Source organism: Felis catus, chromosome D4 (assembly GCF_018350175.1).
Source record: "Felis catus isolate Fca126 chromosome D4, F.catus_Fca126_mat1.0, whole genome shotgun sequence".
NCBI classification, from domain to species: Eukaryota; Metazoa; Chordata; class Mammalia; order Carnivora; family Felidae; genus Felis; species Felis catus.
This window is the reverse complement of record NC_058380.1, coordinates 328,437-341,048: the sequence shown is the minus strand read 5'-3', so window position 1 is coordinate 341,048 and position 12,612 is coordinate 328,437. Positions and strand designations below refer to the sequence as shown.

The 12,612-nt window shown below is 40.5% G+C and overlaps 1 long non-coding RNA gene across 2 annotated transcripts in view; it reads left to right on the top strand.

Annotated features, from left to right (window-relative positions):
- The first annotated feature begins 913 nt into the window (after positions 1 to 913).
- LOC123381584 overlaps positions 914 to 12,612 on the top strand; it is a 66,654-nt gene continuing 54,955 nt past the window's right edge. Inside the window, exon 1 of one of the 2 annotated variants that reach the window (XR_006588782.1) lies at positions 914 to 3,674. This is a non-coding gene — a long non-coding RNA (uncharacterized LOC123381584). Of the gene's footprint in view, positions 4,579 to 12,612 lie in introns of both variants that reach the window. The other variant, XR_006588781.1, reaches the window with a different exon arrangement.

The window sequence follows — 12,612 nt, the reverse complement described above, 5'->3', positions numbered from 1 at the left end:
ATGAAGGTGCTCACACTGAACAGATTTCAATTTGGATGAAACAGTCTTATATTGAAAAATGATGTCTAGGACTTTCGTACCTAGAAAGAAGTCAATGCCTAACTTCAAAGCTTCAAAGGACAGGCTGACTTTCTCGTTAGAGGCTAAGGTAGCTGGTGACTTTCAGCTGAAGCCAGTGCTCACTGACTATCCCCCAAAACCCTAGGGCCCTTAGGAATTATGCTAAATCTACCCTGCCTGTGCTCTATAAATGGAACAAAGCCTGGATGACAGCATATCTGTTACAGTGGGAGTTAGTGAATATTTTAAGCTCAAGATTCAGACATACTTAGGAAAAAAAGATTTCTTTCAAAATATAACTGCTTCTTGACAGTGCACCTGGTCACACAAGCACCCTCATGGAGACATACAAGATTAATATTTTCATGCCTGCTAACACAACATCCATTATGCAACCCATAGATTACCCATAGGAGTAATTTCAACTTTCAAGACATTATTTAAGAAATTCATTTCGGGGCGCCTGGGTGGCTCAGTCGGTTGAGCGTCCAACTTCAGCTCAGGTCATGATCTCACAGTGTGTGGGTTCGAGCCCTGCGTTGGGCTCTGTGCAGACAGCTCAGAGCCTGGAGCCTGCTTCGGATTCTGTGTCTCCCTCTCTCTCTGCTCTTCCCCCACTCACTCTCTGTCTGTCTCTCAAAAATGAATAAACATTAAAAAATTTTCTTTAAAAGAAATACATTTCATAGGGGCACCTGGGTGGCTCAGTGGTTTGAGTGTCTGGCTCTTGGTCTCAGCTCAGGTCATGATCTCACGATTCATGGGTTCAAGCCCCGCATCAGGCTCTCCACACTGAAAGCACGGGGCCTGCCTGGGATTCTCTCTCTCTCCCTCTCTCTCTGCCCCTCCCCTGCTTGTGATCCCTCTCTCTCAAAATAAATAAACTTAAAAAAAAAAAAAAAGAAATACATTTCATGAAGCTATAGCTGCCATACACACCGATTGCTCTGATGGATCTGGGCAGAGTAAACTGAAAACATCCTGGGAAGGAGTCACCATCCTAGATGCCATGAAGAACATTGGGGATTCATGGGAAGAGGTCACGATTCAACACGAACAGGAGTTGGGAAGAAGCTGGTTCCAGCCCCAGGGAGGACTTTGAGGGGTTCAGGACTCCAGGGGAGGAAGTCGCTGCAGACGTGTGGAAACAGGAGAACCGGAAGCAGAAGGGGGGCCTGAAGACGGCAGGGAGCTGGGCCACCTGGGATAAAACGGATGAGGATTTGCTTTCCATGGATGAACAAAGAAGTGGTTTCCTGAGATGGACCGTGCTCCTGGCAATGATGCTGTGAAGACTGTTGAAATGATAACACAGCACTGAAAATATACTACAGGAACTTAGCTGACAGAGCAGCGGCAGGGTGAGAGAGGAGGGACTCCAGTTTTGAAAGAAGTTCTGTGCGTAAAATGCTACCAAACTGCATCACGTGCTACAGAGAAATTGTTCATGAAAGAAAGAGTCAGCTGATTTGGAAAACTTCATTATCTTATTTTAAATCACAGCTGTCCCAACTTTCACAACCACCACCCTGATCAGTTGATTAGCCATCAACATTGAGGCAAGACCCTCCAACAATTGAAAGATTACAACTTGCTGAAAGTTCAGATAATGGTTGATGGTTTTTAATCAATCATTTTAAAATTAAGGCATATACATTTTTTAAAAAAGTTTACTTGAGAGAGAGAGCAGGGAAGGGGCAGAGAGAGAGAGAGAGAGAGAGACAGAGAGAATCCTGAGCAGGCTCTGCGCCGTCAGCTCAGAGCCCAATGCGGGGCTCTATCCCCATGAACCATGAGATTGTGAGCCGAAATCAAAAGTTGGATTAACCAACCAAGACACTCAGGCTCCCCTACATTGCTTTTTATAAAGACATAATGCCATTGCACACTTAGTAGATGATAGTGTAAACATAACTTTTATATGCACTGGAAACGACAAAATTATTAGCACCACACTCTAACCAACTGAGCTAACCCGCCACTTTGGAAACGACAAAATTAGTTTGACTCGTTTGATTGTGATGTTTGCTTTATGATAGTGGCCTGGAACCAAACCTGCAACATCTTCGAGGTGTGCTTGTACCTTAGAGAAATGGGCTAATCTGCACACCAGTGGTTGTGTACAAAAATGCTCCATCCAGCAGCCTTGTCATAGCCAAAAATCGAAAAGTACCAAAGTAACCATCAATGATATAATGAACATAAGTTAACCTATTTATATAAGGATGCACTATCCAACAGTATGAAAAAATACACAATACAGACTAATTTCATATTACAATGTTCAACAATATAACAAAAGGGCAAAAAGTCATGTAAAGTTAACAAAAAGTAAGTTATCGTTTATTGATGCATACATAGGCAAAACTACAACGGAAACACTGATTATCATAAAAGTCAGCGGTAGATAGGAAGGATGATTTTGATTGGGATGTTACTTAAGTGCTTGCAATGTTCTACGTCTTGATCAGTTATTTCCTTTTTCTTTTCCTTTTTTCCTTGTCTCCTATTTATTTATTAAATGTTTATTTCTGAGAGAGAGGCAGCGAGGGAGGGAGGGAAGGAGAGACAGGGCACTTAATGGGCCTAGATCAGGCATCAAAGGAAAAAAAAATCATTCAAAAGGCAAGGAAATCAAGGCTGAGGAAAAAGTAAATTATTACAAAAAGAAAATACAGAAGAAACACCAAGCTACCTCCTAAGTGGCTTTTAGACATGCAGCGGCCATTCCTTCCTCGTCCAGGCGCCGCTCGGAGAAGAGGGCACAACTAGGGCCGCGGGAAGATTCGTGAGTCCCGACCGCCCCAGGCGAAACCACATTCACACCCGTCCACCCCCACCCCGGCGCCAGGCACCTACCCACACACGCGAGGGGGCTCTAGGACCCTGTGGCCGACTCCGCCCAGTGCAGGTGCGGGCCGAGTGAAGGGAGCCGGGGCCGCGGGCGCACGCTGCAGGCAAGCGCCCCTGACCACACAACACAGCCTGCCTGGCAGCACGGCGCCCGCCGAGCACACGAGCGCGCACCTGGGTCCCGCCGCCGCCGCCGCCCTGCCCGGGGTTCTGGAAGCCTCTGCTCTCGGCCTCCTCTGGGCGCAGGCAGGGACGACCCACACTGCTTGGGGCACCCGACGCCCAGAGGGGCCAGATTCTGCCGCCAAACCCAGAAGAGGCTCCCAAAGCGCGCGGTAACGAGTTGCGCCGCACGGCAGGTGGGCAAAGTGGTGCAGCGCCGACTCAGCGGCTCAGGCCCGGAGGCTGCCACCTGCGGTTCCGCCAGCACCACGCCCACTCCGAGATGCAGCAGCCACGCCTGGCCGTAGAGTCCCGGGCGCCCCTGGAAGAAGCCGGGTCCTTCCCGGCCGCCAGGCGCGGACCAGCTGGCCACACCGCCAGCACCTGGAGGAAGTCGCGCCGGGCCGTAAAAGCGGCGGTTCCCGCGAGAGAGACGCCTGGGTAACGACGCGCCGAGCCGTAAAAGCAGCGGTTCCCACGGGGACGCCTGGGTAACGACGCACAGCGCCGAAAAGCGGCCCGACTGAAGAGAGAAGCTTAGCTCAGGGGGCTGGAACTTGGAAAATGTCGCGCGAAGTAAGAGCCGCTGGACCCGCGAGGTGGGTGGTCGTCCTACGGCTCAGTCTCTGGCCTGCGGTGGTCTCTTAGGAGTCCTGAGCGTTCTGGCCCCCAGTGGTCCGAGTTCGAACGGAAGCGCACCGGACTTGGGCTTTCTCGGTGTGGCCAATACTGGGTGGAAGGAGGACGTGGGATTTAGGTGGGGAAGGGGCGGTGTCTGCGGGCCCCGGAGAGGGGAACTAGCTGTGTTGTGAGCTTGGGCCCATAGGAATAAGCGTTTGGAGTGGGTTGGGGCTGAGGGAAGCTTCGGGTGTTTTAAAGTGAGTCCGTGTTGGGGTGCTGGGTGAGTAGGAATCTCCGAGGATACTGGACGGCGTGTTTGTGAGTAGGAGGGCCGTTGACCGCTGACGTTCCTCTTTGACCAGGCAAAAACATCAGTGCATTTCAGATTTGGAGAGGCAAAAATCATTTAAAATAGATCAAAATAGACGTTTATTTTGATATGCACGCAAGGTCCGAATTTGTTTTTGAACAAGAAAGATTGAAAAAAAATTTTTTTTAAATATCTTTCATTGATTTTTGAGAGAGAGCGAGCTAGCGGAGCCAGCATTAGCAGGGGAGGGGCAGAGAGAGAAGGAGACACAGAATCTGAAGCAGCTGCAGGCTCTGAACTGTCTGCACAGAGTCCCACTCCGGGCTGGAACCCAGGGAACAGCGGGGTCATGACCTGAGCGGCAGTGGATTGCTCAACGACTGAGTCCCCCAGGAATGTTCAACCGGCAGTGTATACAAAGAGCTCAGAATTGAGGAAGGCGGCACGTTATCTAGGTCAGGTAGTGTGCTCATTTTCTGAAGAGACAACTTTGACTCAATAGAATTTAAGCTGAACATATGGGACCTGGAGGCTGGACCGGTTTTCTGTGATCACAGACCACTTAAAAAAATGTTTGTATGAAGATTTATTTTCCACTTATTTCACCATCGTTTCTTTGCATGATTGTAAATAATAGAATCCAGTATGATAGCTGGGGATAAAATTCTACTGATGGCATTATTAAAATAATAGTTTATGGATGTAACGGACTCCTTTTCCCATTTTACAGTAGACACTAATAAGAACAAATAAACTCAACATGAAATAAACAAGACCTGTTTTAGAAAAACTTTGAACCCTAGAAAAAAGAAAACCTTAAAAGACAACATAGTTGTGGATAGGAAGACTAAACATCAACTATCAGTTCACAGGACAAAAAAATAAATAAGGATTTAAAACACCAAATATAAGGTAGGTTTTATGTACAAGTCTTGATTTTAACACTTTGGAAGGAAGATAATACCATCTTATCAAGCCCATGTGAAACACTCATGAAACTAATTATAATATAGGTTTCAAAAGAAAAAAACAATTTACTTAAAGTAATAAGACAGTATTCTTTTTTTATATTTATTTATTTATTTATTTATTTATTTATTTATTTATTTATTTATTTATTTGAGAGAGAGTGAGCGTGAGTAGGGGAGGGACAGAAAGGGAGAGAGGCTCCGTGCCATCATTGCAGAGCCCAGTGCAGGTCTCAGTCTCACAAACTGCGAGATCATAACCTGGGCTGAAACCAGGATGGAGGCTCAACCGACTGACCCACCCAAGTGTCCTGACAATATTTTTAAAAATTATTTTATCATGTAGAAAACTAGAAATTTTTTTTTTGAGTATTTATTTTGAGAGAGAGTGAGTGCCCCCTGGAAATTAATTTTTCAAATGACATACAATTCATCCAAAGAAAAACTGCAAAATGACATTGCAAATTTTAAAAGAAAATAGATAAAGCACAATATATCAGAAACTACAGGTGCCCCTGGTGGCTCAGTCAGTTGAGCATCTGACTTTGGCTCCAGTAATGATCTCATGTTCATGGGTTCAAGCCCCACATCCAGCTCTGTGCTGACAGTCCAGAGCCTGGAGCCTGCTTCGGATTCTCTCTGCCCTTCCCCTGCTTGTGCTCGCTCGCTCTCTCTCTCTCTCTCTCTCAAAAAAAAAAAGTTGAAAAAAAGATATAAGAAACTACAATATACACTTAAAGCAGTTAAATGAAATTTTATAGCCTTAAATTCTTAAGATAGTAAGGAAGAGAATAAAATTTTCAACTCAGAAGAAAAAAAATACCCAAAAAACAAAGTAAACCAAAACAAAGCAGAAGGGAATAAATCAAAGTAAATATCAAAATTGGGGCACCTGGGGGACTCAGTAGGTTGAGTGTCCAACTCTTGATTTTGGCCCAGGTCATGATCTCATGGTTTATGGGATCGAGCTCTGCTTTGGGCTCAGTGCTGACAGTGTGGAGCCTGCTTGGAATTCTCTCACTCCCTCTCTCTCTCTGCCCCTCTTCTAGCTTGCCTGCTCTCACTCTCTCTCAAATATTAAAAAAAAGCAAATGTCAAAATTAAGACTTAAAAGAGAGATGAAAACTAAGTGAATAAGTAAATAAATGAAGTGCAATAAAAAAACCCTATAATAGTCAAGCCACTCACCATAAATCAAAAAAAGTGAAAAAATGAAGAAAATGCAAGAAGTGACCAGGAGAAATAATTGTGAAAGAGAAAATTTTAGCAGTAAATGATTTTTGGAATTCTATGCAAAATAAATAATAGAACAAAAATAAATATAAGGTTTGATTAATAGACTCCTAGGAAAACACATTTATCAAAATTGGCAGAAGTTATGATAAAAAGCATTAAACAAATTTTATTAGAAGAAATGAAGAAATGTAACTATCTCACAAAATCAGATCAGGCATAGAAAGTTTCACAGAAGAATTCTGTCCAAAAGAGGGAAAGCTTCAAGTTATATAAATGGAACAAGTATAACGCTTGGACCAAAACTTGAAGGAAAATGTACAAGAACTGTAGACAAATCTCTGTAATGAATATTGATGTGAAAATTTAACTACTAGCAGAAACCAACAGTGTATTAAAACCTTATCAGGTTGAATTTATCTAAAAATGTTAGGATGCCTCAATATGTGGAATTCAGTTAGCACAGTTAATCACATAAATAGATCTAAGGACAAAACCATAAAATTTCTCCCTTAATTTTATTAAAATTTTTTTAACATTTATTTATTGATCAGAGACAGAGACAGAGTGCAAGCAGGGGAGGGGTAGAGAGAGAGGGAGACAGAATCTAAAACAGGCTCCAGGCTCAGAGCTGTCAGCACAGAGCCGGTCGTGGGGCTCAAACCTAGGAACCTCGACCTGAGCGGAAGTCGGATGCTTAACCAACTGAGCCACCCAGGCACCCCTCTCCCCTAAGCTTTTAACTTGAAAAGATCTTTTACAACATCCAACACCCATTTCTAATTAAAAAAAAAAAAATCACTAAAATAAGAATTGATGTATCTTAGACCTAAAACAGGTATCTTCCTTAATATGTAAAACACTGGAAACAGTTTCTTAAGTTCAGAAGCAAAGCAAGTATGTTAACTTTGTATTGCTGGTATTAGCCAATGAAATCAATGAGAAAATAATGAGAGTTATGTAAATTTAAAATGAAGTGAAACTATTTGCAGAAGAAATCATCTAAAAAACTCAGCAGTCAATAATAAATTACCGAATATGGATCAGGATTTTAAATTAATACACAAAGTTGATAGCCTTCATTTATTTAAAAAACAGGTTATGACAATAAGGAAAACTCAACATATTTTTTAAAAAAATGAAATACTTAGAACTAAAATGTGAATAGCTATAAGAAGAAAACTTTATACTACAGAAAATCACAAAATAGACTTGGTCAAATGTCATAAAGATAAAATTCTTTCCAATTTGATGTAAAACTTTAACATAATTCCCCAAACAAACAAGGTTTCATGCTGGAGATTAAAGCTGAATTTACAAGGGGGCCTAGGTGGCTCAGCCAGTTAAGTATCTGACTGGCTCAGATCATTATCTTATGGTTAGCGAGTTCCCTATCAGTTGAACTTGAGCCCCACTTCCGGTGAGCTCATACTCCGCATTGGTAAGCTAGTGCACCTCATCTGTTGAGCTCCAGCCCCGCTTCCGGTGAGCCCTGCTTCTCTCTGTCTCTCTCCCCCTCTTTCCCCCTCCTGCCCCTCGTGGGATTCTTTCTTCCCCTTGCTCATTTTCATTCTCTCTCTCTCTCAAAAAAAAAAAGGGGGGGGGGGAGGGAGGCTGAATTTACAAAAAAAATTAACAGTTAAAAAGCTGGAAATCTTGAAAACGACAGGCAGTGAAGGAGGTTTTGCTAACATAATCTGGGTCCTTTGTAATTGTAACATCGTAGAGCCAGAAGCATGAATAGACAAGGGGAATAAAGTAAAAGATCCAGAAATGGACTGAAGTATATTTGGATAATGTGTACCAAGTATGGCATAAGATATCACTGGGGAAAAGATGGATTCTTTAATAAATGGCATTGTGACATTAGATAACTATTTGGATAAAAGAATTGAATTATTTCTTAAATTCATATAGTGAAGTTGGACAGTTTTTATCTTTCTCTGACTTATTTTACTTAGCTTTATAGTCTCTGGATCCATTCATGTTGTTGCAAATGGCAAGATTTTATTCTTTTTTATGGCTGAGTAATATTCCAGTGTGTGTGTGTGTGTGTGTGTGTGTGTGTGTGTGTGTGTGCGCGCGCGCGCACGCCAAATCGTTATCCATTCATCTATAGACACTTGGGTTGCTTCCATATTTTGGCTATTGTAAATATTGCTGCGGTAAACGTAGGGGTGCATATCTTTTAGATTAGTATTTTCATATTTTTGGGTAAATACCCAGTAGTGGGCTTACTGGATCATATGGTAGTTGTATTGTTAATTTTCTGAGGAACTTCCATGCTGTTTTCCATAGTGGCTGCACCAATTTGCATTCACATCAACAGTGCATGAGGGTTCCCTCTTCTCCACACTTTGCCAACACTTGTTTCTTGTGTGATTTTAGCCATTTGGAGAAATATGCAGTGATATTGTTTTGATTTGCATTTACCTCATGATAAATGATAATGAGCATCTTTTATGTTCTGTTAGCCATCTGTATGTCTTCTTTGGAGAAATATCTGTTCATGTGTTCTACCCTTTTTTAACTGGATTATTTGTTGTCTCTTTTGGTTTAAATTGTATAAGTTCTTTATATATTTTGTATATTAATCCCTTGTCAGGTATACTCTTTGCGAATACATTCTCCCATTCAGTGGGTTGTCTCTTAGTTTTGTTGATGGTTTCCTTTACTGTGCAAAAACTTTATATTTTGGTGTAGTCCAAAAACTTTATTTTTTTTTATTTTTAATTTTTTTAAGTTTAATTTTGAGAGAGAGAAAGAGAGAATGTGGGGTAGGGGTGAAGACAGAGAGGGAGGGAGAGAGAATCCCAAGCAAGCTCTGCACTGTTAGTGCAGATTTGGGGTTCAAACTCATGAACCGCGAGATCATAACCTGAGCCAAAGTTGGATGCTTAACCAATTGAGCCACTCAGGCACCACAGTCCAAATACTTTAATTTTGATTTTGTTTCCCTTGACAAAGGAGACATACTAGAAAAATCTTCCTGTGACTTATATCAAAGTGATTACTGCCTCTGTTATCTTCTAGGAATTTTAGGGTTTCAGGTCTTATCATTTAGGTCTCTACTCCATCTTAAGTTTAATTTTGTGTGTAGTGTAAGAAAGTGGTCCAGTTTTTTTACACGCAGCTGTCTGGTTTTCCCAGCACCATTTGTTGACTGGACTGTCCATTTCCCATTGTATATTCTTGCTTCCTTTGGTCGAAGATTGACCATATAATCATGGGTTTATTTCTGGGCTCTCTGGTCTGTTCCATTGATCTGTGTGTCTGTTTTAGTGCCAGTACCTACCGTTTTGATTGCTAAAGTTTGTAATATAACTTCAGGTCCAGAACTGTGATGCTCTCAGGTTTGCTTTTCTTTTTCAAAATTGCTTTGTTCAGCATCTTAAGTGGTTCCATACAAATTTTAGGATTGTTTGTTCTATCTCTGTGAGAAATGCTGTTGGTATTTTGATAGGGATTGCATTAAATATGTAGATTGCTTTGGGTAGTATGGACATTTTAACAATATTTGTTTTTCCAGTCCATGAGCATGGAATTTCTTTCCATTTGTTTGTGTCATTTTCAGTTTCCTTTATCAATGTTCTATATTTTCAGAGTACAGACAGGTCTTTCACCTCCTTGGTAAGTTTATTCCTAGGTATTTATTATATTTGGTGTAATTATAAATGGGATTATTTTTTTTCTTTCTTTCATTTTTAAGATTTTATTTTTTTAAGTAATCTCTATACCCAATGTAGGGCTTGGACTCACAGTCCTGAAATCAAGAGTGGCATGCTCCACTGACTACAGCCACGTGCCCAATGTGATTGTTTTAATTTCTCTTTCAGTACTTCATTATTAAATTGTATAGAAATGCGTCATTTCTGTCTATCAGTTCTAGTAGTTTTTTGGTGGAGTCATTTGGCTTTTTTGATATAGTATCATGTCATTTGCTTATAGTGACAGCTTGTACTTGTTCCTTACTGATTTGAATGCCTTTCATTTCTTGTCTGATTATTGTGGTTAGGACTCCCAGTACTATGTTGTAAAAGAGTTGTGAGCATGGACATCCTTGACTGTTCCTGACCTTAGGGTAAATAAATACTCCTAGTTTTTCACCTTTGTTAGTTGTGGGTTTTTCAAATATATATATGCATTAATATTGTTGAAGTATGTTTCCTCTAAACTGACTTTGTTGAGGGTTTTTATCATGAGCAGATATTTTACTTTGTCAAATGCTTTTTTAAAAATTTACTGTAATGATCATGATTTTTATTCTTTGTCTTATTGATGTGATGTATCACATTAGCTGATTTGAAAATATTTAACCATGCTTGCATTCTAGGAATAAATCCCACTTGATTGAGGTGAATGATTTTTTTAAACGTATTGTTGGTTTGGTTTGCTAATATTTTATTGAGGATTTTTGCATCTGTAGTCAGAGATACTGGCCTGTAGTTCTCTTTTTTGTAATGTCTGTGTAGTTGTGGTATCAGGGTAATGCTGGCCTCATTGAATGAATTTGAAAGCTTCCCTTCCTCTTCTGTTTTTTTGAATAGTTTGAGAAGAATAGGTATTCTTCTTTAAATATAGAATTCCCCCGTGAAGCCATCTGTTCCTGGACTTTTGTTTGTTGGCAGTTTTTTGATTACCGATTTAATTTCATTGCTAGTAATCAGTCTGTTCAAATGTTCTATTTCTTCCTAACTCAGGTTTGGGAGGTTATAGGTTTCTAGGAACTTATGCATTTCTTCTGGGTTGTCTAATTTGTTGGCATATATATTTTTTTGCAGTAGTCTCTTATAATCCTTTGTATTTCTGTGGTGTTGGTTGTTTTTTCCCCTCTCTCATATCCGAGTTTATTTGAGTCTGCCTTTTTCCCCCCTTTTAGTCTCACTAAACTTTTATCAATTTTGCTGATCTTTTCAAAGAACATGCTCCTGGTTTCATTGATCTGTTCTATTGCTTTTTTTAGTTTCTGTTTTATTTCTGCTCTCATCATCATTATTTCTTTCCTTCTGGGTTTAGGCTGTGTACTTCTTTTTCTAGTTCTTTACGGTGTAAGGTTAGGTTGTTTATTTGAGTTTTATTTTCTTTTCACTTTTTAATTTTATATGACTAAATCAGTATTTATTTATGTATTTAATTTTTATTTTTGGTTTTGTTTTTTTCTTTAGTTTTACTTTTTAAAATTTACATCCAAATTAGTTAGCATATAGTGCAACAATGATTTCAGAAGTAGTTTCCTTAATGCCCCTTACCCATTTAGCCCATCCCCTGTACCACACCTCCTCCAGTAACACTATGTTTGTTCTCTGTATTTATGAGTGTCTTATGCTTTGTCCGCTTCCATGTTTTTATATTATTTTTTTCCCTTCCTTTATGTTCATCTGTTTTGTCTCTTTTTTTAATGTATGAAATATTTTTATTCTTTTTTTAAAATATGAAATTTATTTTCAAATTGGTTTCCATACAATACCCAGTGCTCATCCCAACAGGTGCCCTCCTCAATACCCTTCACCCACCCTCCCCTCTCTCCCACCCCCCCCCCCCCATCAACCCTCAGTTTATTCTCAGTTTTTAAGAGTCTCTTATGTTTTGGCTTCCTCCCTCTTTAACCTTTCTTTCTTTCTTTTTTTTTTCTTCCCCATCCCCCATGGTCTTCTAGTAAGTTTCTCAGGATCCACATAAGAGTGAAAACATATGGTATCTGTCTTTCTCTGTATGACTTATTTCACTTAGCATAACACTCTCCATTCCATCCACGTTGCTACAAAAGACCATATTTCATTCTTTCTCATTACCACGTAGTATTCCATTGTATATATAAACCACAATTTCTTTATCCATTCATTAGTTGATGGACATTTAGGCTCTTTCCATAATTTGGCTATTGTTGAAAGTGCTGCTATAAACATTGGGGTACAAGTGCCCCTATGCATCAGCACTCCTGTATCCCTTGGGTAAATTCCTAGCAGTGCTATTGCTGGCTCATAGGATAGATCTATTTTTAATTCTTTGAGGAAGCTCCACACTGATTTCCAGAGTGGCTGCACCAGTTTGCATTCCCACCAACAGTGCAAGAGGGTTCCCATTTCTCCACATCCTCTCTAGCATCTATAGTCTCCTGATTTGTTCATTTTGGCCACTCTGACTGGCATGAGGTGGTATCTGAGTGTGGTTTTGATTTGTATTTCCCTGATGAGGAGTGACGTTGAGCATCTTTTCATGTGCCTATTGGCCATCTGGATGTCTTCTTTAGAGAAGTGTCTATTCATGTTTTCTGCCCATTTCTTCACTGGATTATTTGTTTTTCGGGTGTGGACTTTGGTGAGCTCTTTATAGATTTTGGATACCAGCTTTTTGTCTGATATGTCATTTGCAAATATCTTTTCCCATTCTGTTGGTTGCCTTTTA